We start from the raw sequence: 23,365 nt of genomic DNA, 5'->3' as shown, positions 1-23,365 counted from the left end.
ATGTAGCAGCAGGGTGTATTGCAACAATGAACGGACCATATGATGGTGCAATAAAGTTCACCATGACCTTGTAAACACCATCATCCCACAGCATCTGGTGGGAAAACTGGAACATCTGGGCTTCAGCACACCCCTTCGAAACTGGCTGCTAGACTTCCTCACCAACAGACCTCAGTCGGTCCGGGTCGGACAGAACACCTCTGATGTCATCACCCTCAGCACGGGCTCCCCTCAGGGCTGCGTCCTGAGCCACCTGCTGTTCACCCTGATGGCTCATGACTTCGTCCCCAGGTTCACCACCAATCACATCGTGAAGTTTGCAGACGACACAACGGGGGTGGGCCTGATCAGAGACGACAATGACCAGGACTACAGAGAGGAGGTGGAGCAGCTGGTAGGCTGGTGCAGAGACAACAGCCTGATCCTGAATGTGGAGAAGATGAAGGAGATCATCGTTGACTTCAGGAAGAACCGGCCTCACCACGCTCCACTGCTCATCAACAGCTCAGCTGTGGAGGTGGTCAGCAGCACCAAGTTCCTGGGGGTGCACATCACAGACAACCTCACCTGGTCTGTGAACACCACGTCACTGGTGAAGAGGGCACAGAAGCGCTTGTACTTCCTGCGGAGGATGAGAAGAGCCCACCTGCCCCCGCCCATCCTCACGACCTTCTACAGAAGCACCATAGAGAGCATTCTGACCAGCTGTCTCTCTGTGTGGTGTGGAGGCTGCAGTGCCACTGACTGGAAGAACGTGAGGAGAGTGGTGAGGACAGCAGAAGGGATCATCGGGCTCCTTTTCCTCCATCAAGGACATGTCATCCCAGCCCTGCATGTCCTGAGCCCGTAACATCATCGGGGACCCCTCACACCCCCACCATGAACTGTTCTCCCTGCTGCCTTTTGGGAAGAGGTTCCGCAGCTTCCGCTGCAGGTCCACCAGGTTCTGCAAAAGCTTTTTCCCTGTTGCCATCAGACTGTTGAACTGCTGAAACTGCTGAAGCCACAAAATGGACTCTGAACTGCTGAAGCCGTAAAATGCTAAATGGACTCGGTACCACATTCGCATATTGCACATTTGCACACATGCCATCAGACAGTTGAAACTGCTGAAGCCAAAAATGGACTCTGAACATCTGCACATTTACACATTTACACATTTGCACATATGCTTTAGACTGCTGAAATGCTGAAGCCATGAATGAACTCTGTACCACATTCATAAACTACACAGTTTTTAATACTCACCTGTACACTGTGAAATTGCACACTGTCTATTTTCCCTGCATGTTTACATTGTTGAGATTGTTTTCATTTCAATTAATTATAAAAATCACTGCTGCACCTGATCCTGCAATTTACTGTAATTTACTGCAATTTACTGTGATGTTCTCAAGCTGTATGTAAACGTAATTTCGTTCTGTACGCACTCCGTGCATACAAAATGACAATAAAGTTGTCTAAGTCTAAGTAAGTCTAAGTAAAGGGACTAGTTTTTTATGTATGGGGGTGGGGTTAATTGGGAGTTTAGCAGTCTGATGATGTGTGGAATAAAAGGACTTACAGTCCTTTTATCTCCCACCCCCTGCATTGGGTCCAGGGGTCATCCCAGGACAGAGCTGACCCTCCTAATGAGCTTATACAGACAACAGAAAAGCTGCTGCTCCAACAGACCCCACCATAGAAGAAGGTCTTCTGAAGTGACCCTTGTCCTCCAAAAAGCCTCAGTCTCCTCAGCAGGTAGAGTCTCCTCTGACACTTCCTGTAACCACTCCAGTGTGTCCTTCAGGGATCGTGGTTGGATCGTGTTGAATGCACTAGAGAAATCAAAGAACATGATCATCACGGTGATCCCAGGATTCTCAAAGTGGGGCAGAACTCGGTGCAGCAGGTAGATAATGGCATCATCCACCCTGAAGTCAGGCTAGTTGGCAATCTTCTGTGGTTTCCAGAAGACCTCACCAGGGGGTGAAGATGGTGGAGGATCAGCTTCTCGATTTAGTGTATAAGTTGCTTCAGCCAATTCTCCTGTCATGTGTGAGGGCCACACAATGAATGAAGGTTAGACACCCACACCTACTAATTACCTGAATATATCATACACATTAGATCATAGAAATCTCTCCTCTGTTTGCTTGCAAATTTACCTGTAGCTTGAACAATTCACTAGAGTTGAAATCCAGTGTTTACATACTGTCTATAAAAATAACTCAATTTCATCATTGTGCTCCTCTTTCCTTCCCTGAAATATTTTTGCTTTGCTACAGGGTGCATTTTCCTCTTCAAAGATGCCACACCCATGGAACCTTCACAAAACAAAGTACCTGAACTGCAACAGTGCTCCGGTTGGTGGTAAATGTTAAAGTAACATGTACATGTCTGGAGGGTCCCAACGTTTCCCAGCAGAACATTGCCCAAAACATTAAACTGACTGCAAGGGCTGCCTGTATTTTTCTATAATGCATCCTGGAGTTGTGTATTCCCCAGTCTGTTACACCTGTTCTTCCACATGATGTAGGGTGTGAACTGATAATTGATGACTAGAATCTTTTCCGAATGTGGAAAATGAAATATACACTACATGAGTGCACTTCAGCCAAGTGATGTATTACAGTCATTCACAGTCTTTCTTGTTTTAAGGCAATGTCAGGGGACTATATCTAATCCTTAGTAGTGCAGTGGGTAGTGCTGTTGCCTTGCAGCCAGAAGATCCTGGGTTCTAGTCCTACCCTGGGTCTTTCTGATGTAATCATGAACCTCAGCAGTGCATCAACATCATTAGCTAGATGTGATTCAAAGTTGGAAGCAAACTTTAAATCACATGTGGGCATGTGCACTTGGTCTGCAGTCTGAAAAAGCATATATACAATATATATATATATATATATATATATATATATATATATATATATATATATATATATATACATACATATATACACACACACATATAAATACATACATACACGCACACATACATATATACTCCTGGACAGTCTGTAGTAAAATGTGGTGTTGGTGGAGCGAGACATGATGTTCCAGATGTGCTCAGTTGGTTTGAGGTGTGGAGAACAGGTGGGCCGGTCCATAGCATCAATGCTTTTGTCTTGCAGGAACTGCTGACACTCCAGCCACATAGCGTCTAGTCTAGCGTTGTCTTGCATTAGGAGGAACCCAGGACCAACCGTACCAGCATATGGTCTCATAATGGGTGTGGGGATCTCATCTCTGTACCTAATGGCAGTCAGACTACCTCTGGTGAGCACACCTCTGGTGCTCACCAGAGGTGTGCTACATTCTGGAGGATGTTGCAGGTAGCAGAACGTTCTACACGGCGTCTCCATACTGTCACATCTGTCACATGTGCTCAGTGCGAACCTGCTTCTGTGAAGAGCACAAGTGCCAATGGCAAATTTGTCAATCTTGGTGTTCTCTGGCAAATGCCAAATGTCCTGCACAGTGCTGAGCTGTAAGTATAACCCCCACCTGTGGATGTCAGGCCCTCATACCACCTTAATGGAGTCTGTTTCTGATCGTTTCAGCAGACACATGCACATCTGTGGCCTGCTGGAGGTCATACTGCTCCTCCTGTTCCTTCTTGCATAAAGGCAGAGGTAGCAGTCCTGCTGTAGGGATGTAGCCATCCTACGGTCTCCTTATGTGCTGACCTCTCTCCTGGTAGCGCCTTCATGCTCTGGATGCTATGATTCAATTCAGTTAAATTCATCCATCCATCCATCCATTTTCCAAACCGCTTTATCCCTCATGGGGTCGCGGGGGGTGCTGGTGTCTATCTCCAGCTGTCAATGGGCGAGAGGCAGGGTACACCCTGGACAGGTCGCCAGTCTGTCGCAGGGCAACACAGAGACAAACAGGACAGATAACCATTCACGCACACACTCACACCTAAGGACAATTTGGAGAAGCCAATTAACCTAACAGTCATGTTTTTGGTCTGTGGGAGGAAGCCAGAGTACCCGGAGAGAACCCACGCATGCACAGGGAGAACATGCAAACTCCATGCAGAAAGACCCAGGGTTGTACTCGAACCCAGGACCTTCTTGCTGCAAGGCAACAGCGCTACCCACTGCGCCACTGTGCAGCCCAGTTAAATTCAATAAAATGTTATTTATATAGCGCCAATTCATGAAACATATCATCTCAAGGCACTTTACAAAGTCAAGTTCAATCAGATTATACAGATTGGGTCAGATTATACAGATTGGTAAAAATTTTCCTGTATAAGGGAACCAGTTGATTGCATCAAAGTCCCGACAAGCAGCATTCACTCCTGGGGAACCGTAGAGCTACAGGGAGAGTCATCTGCATTGTCCATGGCTTTGCTGCAATCCCTCATACTGAGCAAGCATGAAGCGACAGTGGAAAGAAAAACTCCCCATTAACGGGAAGGAAAACCTCCAGCAGAACCAGGCTCAGTGTGAACGGTCATCTGCCTCGACCGACTGGGGGTTACAGAAGACAGAACAGAGACACAACAAGAGAAACAAAAAAGCACAGAAGCACACATTGATCTAGTAATCTGTTCTACATTAGATGGTAGTAGCGGGTGATCTGTCTTCCCTGGATGATGCCACAGTTAACAGAACGTCAGACCAGGTGTACCTACTATGAAGAAAAAAAAGAGAGAGAACAAAAAGTTAAAAGATGAAATGATGACAAGTAATGCAAAACTGGAGAACAGTAGAACTCAGTAGAGTGAGGAAAAATAGACCCTGATGTCCTCCAGTAGCCTAAGCCTATAGCAGCATAACTATAGAGGTAGCTCAGGGTAACATGAGCCACTCTGACTATAAGCTGACCTGCAGTCTGAGAGTGAAGTGCTCTGTTAGGAACATACGGGGTAATCAGAGCTCTGATATATGATGGAGCTTTATTATTAAGGGCTTTATATGTGAGAAGAAGAATTTTAAATTATATTCTTGATTTAACAGGAAGCCAATGAAGGGAAGCTAAAATTGGAGAAATATGATCCCTCTTGTTGATTTTCATCAGAACTCTTGCCGCAGCATTTTGGATTAGCTGAAGACTTCAAACTGTATTTTGTGGAATTCCTGATAGTAAAGAATTACAATAGTCCAGCCTTGAAGTAACAAATGCATGGACTAGTTTTTCAGCATCACCCCTGGACAGAATGTTTCTAATTTTAGCAATATTCAGGAGGTGAAAAAAGAAAACCCTGGAAACCTGTTTAATATGGGATTTAAAGGGCATGTCTTGGTAAAAAGTAACACCAGGATTTTTTACTTTATTACCAGAGGCTAAATTAATACCATCCAGATTAAGTGATTGATTAAGAACTTTATTTTTTGAAGACTCTGGCCCAAAGATTATAACTTCTGTCTTGTCAGAATTTAAATGCAGGAAATTTAAAGTCATCCAGCTTTTGATGTCATCAAGACATGACTGCAGTCGAAGTAACTGATTGGATTCATCAGGATTTATGGATAAATATAGCTGAGTATTATCAGCATAACAGTGGAAATTAATCCCATGCTGTCTGATAATTTTGCCAATCGGAAGCATATATATGGTAAAGAGAATTGGTCCAAGAACTGAACCCTGTGGTACTCCACAAGTGACCCTGGAGTTTGAAGAAGAAGAACATCTGTTAAGGTACATTTCCTTTTGGGTTTCTGGATGTTTTTTCTTTGGGACATAAACTCCTGTGACCATTTATATCTACCTAGGAGTTTTTTTTTGTGAGCATTTCTTTGTGTGGTCTGAAAACTTGGCCACTTATGTATATTACCTACAATCACAGTAATGACAGTGGATTCGGGAATTTGATCAAAACAGTCAGACTAATACAGCAGTAATCTGAGATTGCTTTACACTGATTTTTGTTTAAAAGCCAGAGACTTCCACTCAAAATTGTGTGGATGTGTGTTGGTAGATGAGATTTTAAATTAGCTGTGCAAAGGCTGAGTTTCGGGAAAGAAAAGCAGAACGTATGGCTTCAATTGGGTGTAAAAAAAAATCAATTTGTTAATTTAATAGCGGTTAATCTCTAAACGGGATTAAAATCATTTCAAATTTGGATACAATTTGTAATAATTTAAGGTTCTTTAAACACTAAAGCCTGCAAGGCGTGTCTCATAACTGTACCCCATACAGCTTCTGCACCATTAAAACTCATAATAGGTGAATGTTTACTGATAAAGCTGCTTACTGATTAAGATCTCTGAGGCTTTGATGAAATGTCTTTATATTTAAAGCTTCTTCCTTCAATGAAATAATTCCACTTATCTATTTGAATGCAAACTCAATAAAACGTTGTGATATCCAGCATGGGAGGTTGGGTTTTACTGTTGCGAATAAGTATAAAGACCTTCTGTTGTAAAAATCAGAAGCAACAAAGAATACAACCGAGGAGCTATGGGAGAAGATGACTGGAATAAAATGCTGCAAATACTAAACCGATGAGAAATATTACGTATACTCCTACTAAACGCAGGGGAGAAGGAGGATTTGGATGAACTAGTATAGTAAAACCTTTCTATCAGAATCAGTGTTAACTGCTTTGGCAGTTTGAGCTCCAGTCTTTTCTCAGTTTCATTAAACTACACAGGTCTGGATGACATAGAAAAAAACATTTCGATAAAATAGAAATCATATTAATCCATATCGATAATTATCAACACATTTAAAGTGCAGTAGCAGTGGGTAGCGCTGTTGCCTTGCAGCAAGAAGGTCCTGGGTTCAAGTCCAACTCTTTCTGCATTGAGTTTGCATGTTCTCCCTGTGCAGAGCAGCATGTGTGGGTTCTCTCCCACAGTCCAAAGAAACTTGACTGTTAACTGGCCTCTCTAAATTGTCCTTAGGTGTGAGTGTGTGCATGAATGGTTGTTTGTCCTGTCTGTCTCTGTGTTGCCCTGCGATAGACTGGCGACCTGTCCAGGGTGTACCCCGCCTCTCGCCCGGTGAACATTGGAGAGAGGCACCAGCACCCCTCCTCACCCCACAAGGGAAAAGCGTGTAAGAAAATGGATGGATTTTAAGTGCAGCTCTGGCCATTTATGCTGTTGCTTAGTAACCTATTTTTAGATAATGAACTGACAAACGCTGAATTCAAACTCAACCCTTTATTCGACCAACTTTTTACCAAAACTGCAAGTTTTAAAAAAAAGTTTTTAAAAAAATGCATGCTCTCTGAACTCTTTGAAGGGGGCGGAGCTTGGTGACGGAGTGTTCCTGGGTCTGTTTGTGATTGGTTGGGAGGATGTAATGTAATGTAATATTAACCTACATGGCTAGAATGCAAAAGGAAGAAAAACTGTTATTCTATTGAACTTTTTACTGACCCTTTTTTCCTATCAATCAATATATAATTTTATTGAATTATGGTCCAGCCCTAGAACTACATGACCCAGCCTTCTCTCCCCACCTGCATTAATGACAGTTCACCATTATTAATTTTTCGGGGACCTTCTTTTAATAGATACTGATCACACTAGACCAAAAACATCCCAGTAGGACTGCGTTTTGGAGACGCTCTGACCCAGTCTAGACCCTACAAGGCCCCTGTTAAACTGTTTCCTTCACTTCAAACACCTTCCTGTTTTTCCTTCTCCTTCTATATAAACTTTGAGGACAAAATCTTTACTTGCTGCCAAATACATTCCACCCACAAACAGGTGCCATAAAGAGGAGATGATGTGTTATTCATAATGTTAAGTCTGTTTAGTGTATTTATAGGTGGTTAATGATTTTGACGGGAAAAAAAAGCCTTAGCCCATTATTCAACACATGCATGGTTAAAACACAGCATGCCCGGAGTATCAGATGTGCTGCCTGCAAACTAACAGCTGTGGTAATGATTCTGGATGTCAGCACTGTGAAAAATGCAGCTTTTGGAGAAATATATTTTCCATTTTTTTCAAGCAGTTGTTTTTATCAGTGGAACCACCAATCCAAGTGGCACAATACCGTGTAGAAACGGGAGGATAGTGAAATGCAGACTCTTTTTTATAGTCACAACACTGATGAATAAAATGCTGGCTTTCAGTGATTTATTTCATTCTGTTCACACATGTGAGTGCAGGACTGACGCGATCCATCGACTGCCCAATCATCCACCTCTATTTTGTCCGTGTGCCTGAGGAGCCATTAACCAGAGGTGGGTAGTAACTAGTTACATTTACCCAGTTACATTTACTGGAGTAACGTTTTGAACAGAATGTACTTTAGTAGTTTTACTGCACTCTACTTTTTACTTTTACTTGAGTCATATTGTTACTCAAGTATCGCTACTCTTACTTGAGTAAAATTTCTGGCCGTTCTACCAACTGTGAGGAACTTCAAGAACTGACTTTTTTTAACCAAAAAATGCACCAGAGATAAAAACCTAGAGTTTATATTAAAGTCAGACTTCTTATTTGTACACAAGCTTTGTTATTTTGATGTTATTTTCTGTCTGCTGAGCTCATTGAGCCACTTGGAGATCAAATGAACGAACAGTAAACAGTAGATATTGTCATAGGAAGTACTTTGCACTGTTCTAACTTACTGTATATACATTAACTGCCGTAAGTATTGCTTTCAAGTTTAATGTTGAAAAAATGGTTTAGAAAAGTTTGTCTTTCAAATACTAAAAACTGCGCATAACCTTATATTTTTGTTTGTCCAATTACATAATTTTAAAATATTAATTCATCAACTGTTATGACTGGTTACTCAGTACTTGAGTAGCCTTCTTACTGAATACTTTTTTACTCTTTCTAATTTCTTGGATAACTACTTTTAACTTGAGTAAAAATATATTGAGGTGGTGCTACTCTTACTTGAGTACAATTTCCGGCTATTCTGCCCACCTCTGCTAATGTTCTGTGCCGCTGGCCACTCATAAGACAGAGCAGTCTCCAAACTGCTCTGTCTTATGAGGAGTGCCAGACAGCAGATTCAAGGCTTGGCCGGCTTCTCCATTGACTGGATCTCTGATGCTTTACGGGATAAAGCGGGCGAGACAGGGAGTGTAGCAGGAGGCAAAGGAGGACAGCAGAGTCCAACAACATGAAATGTGCGTGCGGGCGTGGAAGAGGAGCTGATCTTGTCTGGAAAGACAGGGTTTTAGACTTTTTTTTGTTTGCATGCCAGTGAGGCTTGTATGCTTAGAGTGTTGTTGCAAAGTTTGACGTGTGATCAAGAATACTATGTTGCACTTTTAATGAGTTTTAATCACCATAAGTTTACTGTCTTTATACTTGAAACAAAAAGACCAGGAAACGAAGGAGAAGCTGTGGAGAATTCAAATGTGTCCGATAAAAGATGGATAAGTGGTTCTATGATGTAGATCCATGTAGGAGATGTGTGTCACAGCAGCAGCAGAAGCTGATCCACAGGAATCCACTCCTCCTCAGACAGCAGAGGAGCGGGATTCTGCTTTTCAGAAGCACTCGAGCATGTGGGCCTGTGCTGTGGCTGGTGCTGGAAGCCTGACCCATTTTTTTTCAGAAACAGCGAGTGGACCACCATTCCGCCTCCTCCCTGCTGCCCCTCCCGTCAACATGGGTGGCAGGATAGAGCAGAGAGCTAAAAGAGTGGGACCTTGATCGTGTTGCTGGGATTGTCCAGATGAGAAGCAAGCATGACGGGGTGAGTCGAGGAGCGCCGGGCTCATTTTAAGGTGACCAGGTTGTAGCAAATACACAGAACCAGTTTGGGGCCAATTATTTGTGTAAACAAAACGAGCTGCAGCGGTGAACTTAACGCCCAGGTTACCCAACTAAACCCAAAACTTCTTCTGTACATAAAGCATGGAAAATGATGCTGTGTGTCTCATGTTAAAAGGACGCTGCTCTCGTGTTTAATTGTGGCTATAACTTTATGTAACTGTGGGTTACATAATCATCAGCTCAGTTGCTCTTCTCTCTCTCCCCAGGAGGCTGCAGGCTGTCCTGAAGTGGCTCCAGCGTCCCCACCCCCACGCTCTCTGCATGTGTGTTCAGTCTACATATGCACAAGTGTGCATGCATGTCTGGGTAATGGATGCACACGTGCAGGATGTTTTATTCTCAGAGTCGACAGGCACTGAAGGACTTCGGTTGCTGAGTTGTTACCCTGAATATGAGTAGAAGTGCAATAGATCTGGTAAATTTAACAAAGGACAGAGGTGATTGGTCTTCATTTGAAGTTGGTGTGCTGTCAGGAAAACATGCTACATGCAGAAATATTGAGGAATGTTGTGATAACGATATATCAATAAATAAATAATTCAGTGTTCATATTGTTCAGCTTTGGGTTCATATGTCTATTCAGCAACGTTGAGGCAAAAAATGAAATTCATTATTTCCATCACAGTAAACGTTATTGAAATAGTTGCCTCTGGACCACATCGGCAGCTTTAGCATGGGAACAACTCAGCTATTGTTTCTGAACGACTCTACCAAAAAAAAAAAAAAAAAAAAACACCTCTTTACCTTCTATACCGTTTTATGCTACATAAACAGTAAAGTGTCAGCAAATATCTTAACACCACAAAGAGACTGAATGTATAGTACTTAATTAACAAACACTTATGGAAGTCCTGGCAGCTCTTTATGACGTGGATATCATGTACCGTGATGTCACGAAAACGATACATAAGATTTGCTGTGCGGCCCAGATTTGAAGCCCTGTTGGTTGGTCTTCCTGAAGGTATGCAATGTGAAGAGTGCATCTTAGATGTTTCTACTTTTAATCTACGTCTACAATGAAAGTAAATACTGAGATGTAAAGCATACCCGCCACCTTGAGTGCTTTGGTTTGACCTCTTATGCAGTGTTGTGCATAACCGGAACATTTGTTAAGCACTCAGACCAGCCCAATAACCATGCATTGTTCAAAGTAACTTAAATCTCCTTTGTTCCCCATATTATTCTTCACAGTAATTTCCATATTAGATGTCCAACTTAATTAAGTAGCTGCAATGTCATTGGTTGATTCCATTTTTGTGTTAACAGGCAACTAAATGGATGTTCCTATTAAAATGTAAAGTAGGTGCCAAATGATCCAACCAGGAATGAAGCGGGACGGGCAATATTTTACCAAACCTCTGGGAAAACAATCCTGATCCATTTCTTTTTTCACAAACAGTTAAAGTTTCTCAACTTACAAACTGTTGTTTAAAGAGTCTGTAATCAGGGAAACGCATTTCAGTCCAATGCATATATTCCAAATCTTAAGCTTGTCAAAGTTGTCCTAGCACCAAAAACAGTATTGAAAATACAACCCTTGGTAGGCGGGCATTAGGAGTCGATTCAGAAAGTTCTGCTGAAGGTCCCTCCTCCTCCCGAACGGACTCTGTGGGAGCAGACCCAGACTGATAATGTGCAGAACTGAGAGCGCTACATCCATCCTGTGGCCAGGTTAACCTCTGACATCCTTTTGTTTCTGCAACATGCAGGCTCCCTCCACCTGCACTTTTCTCCATCCTATGATGACAGCGAAGAAACCAACGGGGATGGAGCGGTGCTTTTTTCCAGCGCAATCAAAGACGTGTTAAAACGTATCAAACATATAAGCCCCTCACTTCAATGTCCTGTCCATTTCAGTCTCCTAGTAATAGCCACCAGTGTTTTGGCAAACATTTAATTTCCAGAAATGCAAAATGACACTGAGCCACAGGGCATCCAGACTCTTTTCTGATCCTCAATGATTCTCCCTTTCTAATTGAGTACACACACTCATAATTAACAGCAGCTCTCTGGCATCGAACTGAAACCGTTTAGGTCCTTTTGTGGTTTCTGTAATAGTTCGACTTGCATCACATTGTTTCCTCCAGTTACAAGTAACAGGAGATTAGTAATGGATCCTCTGCACATTACTTAGTCTAAATAGGTACTATAGAGTCCTTCAGATCCTATTGAATTATGGGAATGGACCTCACTCTCTAAACCTCAAGGAACATGTTCAAACCCTTCTGCTAAGAGGAGGTTTCTAAAGAAAGGTGAAGTGATGCTGTCATGTGTGGGGGCTGTGACCGGTCTTAAATAATGTTTAGGAAGGTGGCAAGTGTCTAAGTAAAATCTAATATGAATGAAAAGATGAAAGATTTCCATACAGAATACTGTATTACGACAAGATGTTCCAACTTACCTGGCATTGGTCATGGCAGCTGCTGACTGTATTCAAGAGGTAACCACACCTTCGGACCAATGAGAATTTGCACAGGGATCTTGTTTGAAAGATTTTTATTTTTAAATATTTAATAGACTGATTGTCATCTGAAAACATTCCACGTGGATAACCTGAAATAATAATATTTTAATATTCAGTTCATTCCTGGTATTTGTGACTTTCAATTACTTGGGAACTATAGGTATTTAAGTCTAAAATAACCTGAAGTGTTTGAGGGGATGCTCAGATGTTCTCCTCCACATTCACACTTCCACCCCATCCCATTTTCTAACACGCCTATCCCTATTGGGGTCGTGAGGGGTGCTGGTGCCTATCTCCAGCTATCAATGGGCGAGAGGCGGGGTACACCCTGGTCAGGTTGCCAGTCTATCGCAGGGCAACACAGAGACAGACAGGACAAACAACCATTCACGCACACACTCACACCTAAGAAGCATTTAGAGAGGTCAATAAACCTAACAGTCATGTTTTTGGACTGTGGGAGGAAGCCAGAGTACCCGGAGAAAATCCACACATGCACAGGTAGAACACACTTAAGATAAATATTTAATTTTGGTGTTTCACTGATGTTTCCACTAATGCACTAAAGGCCTACCCCTGCAAAGTCTATAGTGAAACAGAAACTGCTCTTATGGGGTTAAGGGTGTTGTTTCCAGCCCCAGAGCAGCACTTTAGGCCTTAGGGTTAGGCTTAAGACCATTTCACCAATAGCATCTTTCTTTCTTCCTTTTTTTTTACTCCCCTTGGGCTGTGTCACTACTGGCTGATCATTAAAGAGGTTGCAAAGGCTTTGCAAAGGCCCAATTCTTAGCAATTATTTCTAACATTTTTTGTACAATGACAAATAAGAAACACAAAATTTGTTTGAATGCAGGAGGTGATCAGATTTTATTGGGTGAAAAAATTATGGGAATGCAGAAACATAAGTTTGCATTCCCGCCTTAAAAAAACAGTTGTTCCATTGTCCAGGCACCTCTGCTCTAAACCATGCTACAAGGGAGGAAGGTAAGGAGGATCAACAGAAAGATGAGGAAGAGGCAATGGATAGTATCCTGAGCAACCTCTGACTGCAAAGTGATGCAGAGAAAAACCTTAGATGGGACTACTTGTTGTTGAATCAGGGCTTGTTACCATCACAGGACTCCTGAGGGAGCGTGATGTCAGTCCCACGACAGAGAGAGGAATCGAAACAAACAAAGGGATGAGAGGGAGCGGTCGGTGGGGATGGAAATCTCTAGGGGATTGACAAAGACCTGCACAGATTTCTTCCAGATGGCCCGTGAAAGACAAATGCATCTCATTAGATGGAGAAGTAGAAGTGTGTTAAAACTGTCAGTCTGAATCCTGCCTATAAAAAAGGAAACAACAACTAACTTAGCACCAGAACACTACATTACTACCAGCTGGACCAGCGTTGTACTTTTTGAAGACCTGTAACCTCATCAGTTGTGAGTTGTTGGTGAGTAATAGTCATGATCCCAATCTAAGAGATTAGTGATGGAATTATATTATCATTTCAACATCCAGTCAGACAAGCCAGACATCTGACTGCAAAGCTCAGCTCATTTTATTAAGCAGCATAATCTCAGGCTGGCCAGGAATAGTGATATCTACCAATTTAGTGATATTTCGCTCTCGCATTCTGTGCCCTTCTAATTTACCTGACTTTAAGACGAAATATTAGATTTCTGTGAAATATTCAACAAATTAAAATGAGGTTTCATGACTTTAGTAGGTTTCCTTTTTTTTTGCACAACAAAAAGCGAGGCTGCTGGTGTTTATGAATAAATCAGTTTATTTTACTTCACTAAAGTTTTAGAGCAAGACTACATACCACTGCAACACATCTCTGTAAATTCACAGTTAAATGTGCTCTATGTTTTGTTCTTGATTCAATGATAAGTCAAACTCACATGACTTGCTTTGAAATGGTAGCTTGTCTAATAAGGTCTGTTTTATTCTTTTAGGTATCTCAAGTTGAGTGAGTAGGCATTACAAACCAGCTGGTTGGGGTCAGACATAGAAAAAGAGGTTGGAGTGTGGTGATGTTGTAGACTAGGACAACTGATATAGGAAGAGGCTGTTATATTCAATTTAATTTAAACAAAAGTTGTCTCAAGATAGCTTTAAAAAAAACACCAGAAGTCTTCATAGTAACTAGTTAAATCCTCTTCCCTACCCATTCTGATTCTCAGTTTGAAGTAAAACAGACTGGGCAAACATTTGTCCACACAGAAGAAAAATACTTTTTTTAAGTTATGTCTTATGTTTCCCCTAGCACTGGAACGATTATTTTGTTCATAACCTATATGTACCAGGCAGTTTAATTGGTCACTCGTAATCGCGTGATTGACATTATTAAATCAAGACTGCATCTACTGTCAACATAGAAAGGTCACAGTATTGGAACAGAGAGCTGTGCTTGTATGACCTTCAACCATTTGGATCATCTGTGTTTGGTTGCGTAGGTGGGTGAGCGTATGTGTACAAGTAAGCGTGTTTCTGTTAAGTGGGTGTATGTGCATACATTTCTCACCAAGACTGCGAGGCCCACAGCCAGCCCAACACATCCCCAAGAGTAATTGGCTGCCTTACGGGAACCCAACACTTGTTGTGTTTTGTAGCATTGTAGCATAACCAAAACACTGACGAGAGCCGCAGGGTGGAGTGAGTAATGAAAATTTAAAAACTGAAAATAACAAGATTTACAGACTGGGCAGTAATAGACAAGGACCAAGAATACAGCGGTGAGCAGGCCAGGCTTAAGGTAGCACAACTGAGGATCTGACTAGGAGGGAGAGGAAAACGACGAAGGGGAACAAAGGGGAAGGTGAGCGGGATTAGCACAGGTGTGAATGTCATGATGGTAATGAGCTGAAGGAGAGGCACAGGAGACAGGGAACAAAACAGAACATAACAATCACTAGTGGAACAAATCAGAGCCGGGCCACAGGCGGGGCAAATGACCAGGTCCTTTGTAACATAATTTTAATATACACATGCCCGCAACAGCGCTGCTTACAAGCTTTGGCACCACAGACAGCGACTATGTGATTTGTAGTCCATCAAACGGACAGGAAGTATAAACCAAAAGAACAACAAAAACATTAGGTGACATGGTCACTAATAACAAAACAACGCAAATTCAAAGCAGTTCAGCACCACGGATAGCGTCCACATCATCTTCACACCCGTGTTAACTTTCAACTCAGAGCCTGTATCCGTAGCTATAACGTTTAGTAAAACTGGCACAGTGGCCCACAGGATCACATCAATTGTTATTATCAGTGGAGAATGGAAAATATTCCAGAGGAGGGGTTTCATCATCCAGTGTCTGCGTGTAACATGTAGCAGGAGGAGAGCTGCTGCTGTTTCCATTTCCAGTATCCAGCGTGGGTGAGAAGGGGGTGGGGGCTGTTGGACAGGCACAAAGTCTGACTCTACCCTGGAGCAGCTGGCTACTGCTGAGTCCCTGACATCACCACTATACGGCTGAGAGAGAAAGAAGGGATAAAAGCTAAGCGGTTGGGCTACTACAATTTGCAACCACCAACAGTTTACAACTAACTCACACATTGTGTATAGTGATTGTTAGAATTGATACCTGTAAGCAACCTGGTTCCCTGGTTGTGCTGTCAGTTTTGGCAGACCTGGATCACTGCAAACCAACAAGTCGAGTTCATCTCCAGGATGACAAACAAAATATGTGTCCAGCTTTTGTAGCCTGGCTTTTCCTTGCTCTCTTTTCCCTTTTCTTTTTGCTTTGCCGCTCCACTTTTATGCTCAAATGAAGTTCCTCTCATGTTACTTAGTCGGTAAAAATCAACTCATTTATCTGTTGACAAATGACTGATGATGATGGTGGTGGACGGTTGGTTTACCCAAAATACACTTGGAGACAATATCTGGGATCCACTTGTAAATTTTAAATAATGTTTAATGTGAGAGTGAAAATAAAACCGCTCATGCAGCACAACATTTTATTTAATATTTTATACCTATTACATCACTAAAGTCAGTGAGTCAGTCTTGTAAGGTTTTTTAGCAACCATGACTCAACCCTGACTCAGACAACCTATATAAGCCCCGTCTAAAGGTGGGTGATGACAGGTAAGCTTTATACTGTCATGTTTGCCTTGAGATGTCGGGCCCACATGCAGAAACACACTCGGTTACGACAGGTAAGTTTAAAAGGTTTATTGTTTACACAGGCGAGAATGCTAGGCGGCGAAGCTAATCTGCGGGCTGGAAGATACTCGGGCAGGAACTCGGGCGGCGGGGACCAGGTCGATCTAGAGGTAAGGGGAGAACGTTAATTCTGGGAAGGGAAAGCCCCAAGGAAAGTATTCAGGGGAACGTAAGCTTACCACGAGGTGCAAGTAACCCGACCGGGGAGGACGGCAGTGTGGACTCAGCTGAATGTTGGTCGTAGGTGTCCGGGCGGCTGAGAGCGGGGCGAGAGGTCCGAGCAGCACCGGAGGATTCAGGACAGCGGATGGAACCTGGGAGTCGTCGGGAGTGCGTCCCGTCCGAGAAGCAAGGCTCCACTCGAGATGAACGGGGAAATCCCAAGAGGCAACACGAGAAGGACTGAGGAGCTCGAAGGAGGACGAAGGAGCACGAGGAGGTACCTGGGAGACACAAAGGGTAGTGATTTAGCGAGGGAGCAAAGTCTAATGGCGTGAGGTCGAGGCTGGTAGGCATACCACAACGGTAACACTCAGGCCTCCACCCGCTGTCCGAGTGCAGATCTTATAGTGCAGCTCCGGTGCTGCTGACGAGCTGCAGGTGCGCCTACTCCGCCCACCAGCCAACCGCGAACACCTGTGGACGAAGCAAAGATGGCAACAGGCTGCCTGGCCCTGCCAGCTGAGTCCTGACATATACATGCTCTGACCTCTGTGATCACTCCAGAGACCCCCACAGGGGGAACAAGAGAGGACAACACCATGCATCTTGCACCCAACATGCCTTGCTAGTGGGAAGCAGGGAACCCAGGAACCACTGTGAGGGGAGAAGATGTTAGTGACTGAACATGACTGAATGGGTAATGGTGAACTTAAAACTAAAGCAACTAAGGTTCTCAGAATCCAGATGGGGACGATGGTCCCGATCGATAGAGCGGTGACGTCACAACAGGCTGTGTCAAGGAGGACAAGGGCTGCTTTAAAACCCCTGAAACTCAGAGGGGTTTGGGAGCAATTTCCACCTAAAATGACCTGATATAAATTGAGTTTGGCTCCACAACTATAAAGTGAAAGAAATCCAGATTTTTCAATCAAGCCTAATTTCTTCTCCAAAGCAACCACTGCAAAGCACCACAAAAACCCTTTTAAAAATACACTTTATAAATCCATGTTTTGACCATGTGCAGCAAATCTGGACTGAATCAGTTGAAGCATCTTTGTTCCACAAAGTTTTAGTTTACCAGTCGGAGCTGTGATTTTGGCACAAATTAGCCAAAACTGTGCCAAAACGTTTCTTTCGCATAAAAGGGAATCTGGTAAAAAAGAAAAAAAGGTGCTTATTTCCTATTTAGGACTCCTCCTGCATATGACAACGCCTTTGGTAATAAGATGTATATCCTCAAAATGTGCCCTTGTGCACAGCAAGCTATGAATAAAATAAAGAGAAAATTAACTGATTTGTGTCCCACAGTTCTCCAGAAAAAAGCTAAATAAAATGTGTGTTGTAGGTGTATTGGAAAAGTGAAATGATATAACCGCTTCAATAAGATGCTTTTAGACCATCCAGCATGGGTAAATCATCCTTTCTTCTGGAGCAGTGGAGGAAGGGGTGCCAAGTATACTTTCTGATCACAAGCGATACATTATTGTTAGTTATAATGAGACATAAAAGGAGCTTTCAAATAAATAAAAATACATATAACTGGATATTTTATACAGTTCTCTTAATCACTGACATTATTGTTGGGATACGGATTTTTTTTTAAACTCGGGTTATCTTTGTAATCAGACTTCCTCCCACACGCCACAAGCATGATTAGATGGTTAGTTGGTCTCTCTGAATTGTTTTAAGTGGTTGTTTGTTATCTTTGTCAGATACAAGAATCTGTTTAATTATCTAAAACGTTTACGTGTGACAAAAAAGCAAAGTAGAGATTAGGACTGCTCCCTTTTTAATGCATGTTTGTATTGGACCCCTTCAGTAGCACGACAATCTGTTATATGATATGCTAAAGAAGTCCTGGAGTATAGGTTTCAATTTGCCTCCTGGTCTCTGCTCTCTGAAAGACGGACAGTGTGTCTGACAATGAACTCATTGACCTTTAAGCAGTGAACATATTTATGAGCTGTAGCCGTTGCCGGGGGCAATTCTAGATTGAAGCTTGCTGTTGAAGATAACCATTTAAGAAGGTCTCAGGCTATTCTGCTGAAATGACTGGAGCGAAGGAGGGACGGGGGCTCTACATTAGGCTAAACATGGCAGACAGCGTGGACGGCAGAGATTTGGGATGTTGCCACGGAGCGACTCTGTCAGAGAGAGAATGGGGTCAGGCTAAAGCTCGTTTCATCTTATTGGGGCGTAGTGATGCCAAGCAGAGCCGTCTGACAGAGAGCTTATGGAGGAAGAGGAGTTTTACCACCCTGCTGTGCATCTGTGTGTGTGTGTGTGTGTGTGTGTGTGTGTGTGTGTGTGTGTGTGTGTGTGTGTGTGTGATGCAAGCCTTACTCCGCCAGTCTCCGCCCAATCGCTGCTGGGATGATGTCATATGTTTGGTTGTGGGAGCATGTGTGGTCCTTGTGATCCAGGCCTGGACAAAGAATGAAGTCACTGCCAGGAGGAAAAGCACGGAGGGAGCCGGCAAGGAGAGGGAAATGAGGAGGAATAATCTGAAAGGGAACAAAGTCAGCGTTAGCTCCAGTCCACCTATTTCCTCCAGGTCTGGGTTTCTCCTCTACTCTAAATGCAGGAATTTAGAATGAGGTTTAGGTTACACTTTCTGAATTTGACTGATTTCAGGTCGCCGATCACTTGTCTGTTTATAGATTACTATAGAAAGTAATAATCACACACTGTCTGCTAATTTCTGGTTGCCTATATGCTTTAAGTTGATATTTCACAGTTATTTGCATAACTGTCTGGATGTCCTGAAGAACAACCAAAGCACTTCCAAAAATAAGAAATAAACCGGCACTCATTGGTTGTGAGCATGTTTGAGCGTGGCTGTTTGTCCTGTCTGTCTCTGTGATAAACTAGCAACCTGCCACCTCTTGCCCTTTGTCCCCCTTGGCCCTCTGTGGATAAATGACTATAAACAATAGACTGATGGAGGATGTTTCCCTCCCCGCTGCTTTCCTTAGTATGCCGTGTGTGCCAGGAGCAAATTTCCATGACGACCCTAACATGTATGTTCAACAACTCAGCATCCCCCACCATGAAGCAACGATCTCTGGCCGTGTCAGGACCCAACTTACACATTTCTGCTCTGTGTTGTTTCCATGTCAGAATCTGCAGACTCTTCTGTGTTTGCTCCTTCAGGATCAGTTTTAGCCTCGCTTTCATCACTCCCGTATGATCGATTATGCTACCAACTATAATAATCAGGTTATTGTCAGCATGAGAGGATGTAATTAAAAAAGGTTTTCTATTCAGAAAGTCAAGCCGCCCCTTCCTCTGTCTTCCAGCAGCTCTGACCATGATGAAAAACGTAGACCATAAATATGAAATTTGATATTTTTCAAAAAATGCAACTGAAGGACAGCAGAGAATCTTATGTCAGTCGTTACTGGGTAGATAGTCAGTAGCGTGGATTGGTCACTTAAGCTGCTAGGTGTGATTCCATTGGCTGTAGTAAAAACTGCATTAGCTTCTGCTCAAGGTTGCTGCATATAGGAGAAGTAGCTCCACTGTTTTTACTCTGCAATTTATTCAATTTACATTTGGGATTTTTTTTAAGTATTTTTGAATTCCAATTGAATTGAATAAGTTGAATTTTAATAGCATGGTGTCTGTATTTTATGCTTGTGACCTGTGCATGAGGTGCAAAGGGCGCCAATGTTCTGGTATGTTTTAAGTACCTCCTAGTAAGATCTTGAGCCATGGTGAATGGGGTTGCTTCCGGGTTAAATATATTTAGGTGCTTGCTTAATTGAGAACTTTCCTAAAAATACAACAACCCTTTAATTATGTTTCATCGTCTTGCATTCACACTGAAAGGACGGGTAAAGCAGTGCAGCATTCAACAGGCAGCTGGTGGACCATATGAATCCAAGCTCAAGATTTTTAATGGCAAACAAGGTCTTCGCTGTAGTTTCCCACTCTTCTCATTTATGAACTAGACACTGTATGAATTCCAAATATTAGTATTTGGTTTACAAAACTTAGAAACTCTACAAATGTTGTTCCTGTTTTGAACAAGCAGACTAGATGTTAGACAGTGGCCCACCTTGGACACGGCCACCCTGGCCGTGTCCAAGGTGGTTTCTAGTCCAAGGTGGCAAGAAACCAGGATGTTTTTCATGGGTTGTTGTGCATTGTCTTGATTTGTTCTGACTGTTTCCATTAAATTTCTGAAGACTGATCAGAAAGTGTACCAGGGCCTTCCAACTGTTTTGGGAGAACCATTAGCCAATCACTTTGACGGCCATGTTCACGATCTTCTTTTGAATTTGAATCTGTAAACGTGAAGATGCAATTTTCAGAAATCAAAGGAAGAGTGTTATTCTCCAAACACATCTGTAACTGTGGCCCTGAAGTGGACCCGTTTGGTCCTCCTTTGTACAGTAGATCATAGAAGGTTATGCTGTGAAACATCCTACTTTAACCAAAAACAACAACAACATAAAAAAAAAATACAGCACTACAAGATTGCATTGCTTTGGAGGCAACAGGGCTGGATTGGGGATTAGGCATTCTCCCGTTTTACTTTATGCCCTTTGGGCCAACTGGCTGTCTTTTTTCATTTATTTGTCCATCCATCTTTATTCCTACTTTATCCTTTGCTCTTTGACAGGGAGCTGGATCTTATCCCAGTAGCCAGTAGCTGTTATGAGAGGACATTCTGGACACATCCTGGGCACTGGTCTATCTCAGGGCAGCAACAAATGAGAATAAAAAGCCAGAGCCAAACCTATACTGGCCACTTAGGGTCACTATGTAACCTCACATGAAAGTTTCTTAAAAACAAAAAACTCTGCAAGGAAAAAGTGAGCACAACTCTAACAGCTGGTCAAAATGTTGTTGTCAACAATGCATTTTTGTGAACTTTGTGATGGTTGGTCATCTAAATAGTGAGTCTTTGTAATGAATCATAAGGGCATTTACAAAGCTCAGTGAAGGTTGAACAGTAGGAGTGCTTGTGATTGGATAAATTAATTGGCTCTTTGGCCTCAGAAAGTGAGTGTAAGACTTGCCTTGTCAGATATTTAGTGTGGTAACTTTTCCAGAACAACTTTCACAACCTATCGTCAGGTCGAAGGGCTTGGTTGGTGGGAAATAAGAAGAGACATGCATCAGGAGGGCACAATCTATGGATCGTCTTGCTGTGCTGGTAAATGGCTTATGCTTGTATAGCGCTTTATCAAGTCTAACAACCTCAAGTGCATTACACTACAGTCAGTCATTTACACACTGATGGTGATGAGCTTTGTTAGTGGTCACAGCTGCCCTGGGGCAGACTGACAGAAGCAAGGCTGCCATACATCGATGCCACCAGGCCCTCTGACCACCGGTAGTGGGTGAGCTGTCTTGCCAAGGACGCAGCAACAGACACAGTCAGAGCAGGGAATCAAACCGGAAACCCGCCAGTTACAGGAATCACTCAAACGCTTGCACCACTGTCGCCCCATGATGGTAGCCCATCGTTAAAGGAGCCCTTGTCTTCAGAGCAACTCCAGCTTGTAGCTCTGAGGATGCTGGTGTTGCAGATGCTGTGTTTAGAGATAACTGTTGATGTTAGTAAAGGAGGAGGTGGAGACTTGAGGAGAGGAGCAGAGGTGCACTGTCCTCAAAGATGACACGTCAGAGTGACGTCTGAGAAAAGCGGTCAATGAAAGGTGATTTCATTAAGGCAGGAAAAGAAGATGGAGAGTGTGTGTGTTCTTGTATTTGCAGCTGAGCGAGAACATCTTTTGGTCATTTTACTAGTAAGGTGAGGACTTTGATGCAAAGTGAGGACCTTTTTTAGATCCTTACTTTTTTTTTGGCTAGGGCTTGGGTTAGCACTAAGGTGTCAATTAGGTTTAGGTCTAGGTTAGGGTTAGGCCATAGAAAGGATTGAATATGAATGGAAGCCTGTGGAAATCAGTGCATGGACCTCACTATGTAATAAACAAGTGTGTGTGTGTGTGTGTGTGTGTGTGTGTGTGTGTGTGTGTGTGTGTGTGTGTGTGTGTGTGTGGTTTCTGCGCAGACCTCTCAGTTGTAAACAGAAGCACTTTCTAACACCATACATGAATGTTTTGTTTCTGAGAACGGGATCTCTAAAAGATAATGAAAAGGACATTTATTTTAAATCAGTTTAATTTGGTTTATTTACACAGCATCAGTTCACAGCAAATATTGTCTCAAGGCACTTCTCAAAATGGGTTAGTTTAATCCAGTCGCACAAAACTGATGCAAAGTCAATACATTCCAAGTTGATCCCAGTTATGAAATAATGCAGTCAGGTTAATTATAAAAACATTTTCTTTTCTGAGGAACTCCCACCAATCAAATCCAGGCACTGACTTTCAGCGTTCGCTCCTTGAGGATGAGCGTGTGGCGACGGAGAAAGTTGCATTGAGTCGTAAACCTAGCAGCAATCCCTCATACCGAGCCTGCATGGAGCAATTCCAGGGAGGAAAACTCCCTTTAACATGAGGAAGCCTCCAGCAGAACCGAAACCAGGCTCAGTGTGAACGGCCATCTGCCATGACTGACTGGGGGGTCTGATAAGACAGAGCAGACACAAAGAAAGAAAGACAGAAGCACTGATCCAGGAGTACTTTCTACAGCAACAGCAGCTCATCTAGAAGGGAACCGCAGCTCAGCCGCTGAGCTCTGAATCCTGGATCCAACCCAAAGGCAGCCCACCTCAGTGGAAGCTGATCGTTTACACGATGCTGGTCCGAGAGAGTTACAGAACACTGAACCACGAAGTTCTGCCACCTGCAACCAGAACTGATGAGCCTGGTCTGGTCAGGCTGTCATTGTCTTTGTGAATATTCAAGTTTCTGTGTGAAGCTCCTGCCATGGTTCACCCATATTCCCTCCCCTGGGTGTGCTA

General features: G+C 42.9%; 1 long non-coding RNA gene across 1 annotated transcript; it reads right to left on the bottom strand.

Moving 5' to 3' along the window:
- Positions 1-16,317: 16,317 nt before the first annotated feature.
- On the bottom strand, positions 16,318-17,008 carry LOC118565543. The gene is made up of 2 exons (XR_004932430.1): positions 16,842-17,008; positions 16,318-16,766 (listed from the first exon to the last, which is right to left on the bottom strand). It is a non-coding gene; the product is annotated as an uncharacterized LOC118565543 (long non-coding RNA).
- Between the last annotated feature and the right edge of the window lie 6,357 nt (positions 17,009-23,365).

Source organism: Fundulus heteroclitus, chromosome 13 (genome assembly GCF_011125445.2).
Source record: "Fundulus heteroclitus isolate FHET01 chromosome 13, MU-UCD_Fhet_4.1, whole genome shotgun sequence".
Lineage (NCBI taxonomy): Eukaryota > Metazoa > Chordata > Actinopteri > Cyprinodontiformes > Fundulidae > Fundulus > Fundulus heteroclitus.
The sequence above is the reverse complement of the archived record's forward strand: the minus strand, read 5'-3'. Positions and strand labels throughout refer to the sequence as shown.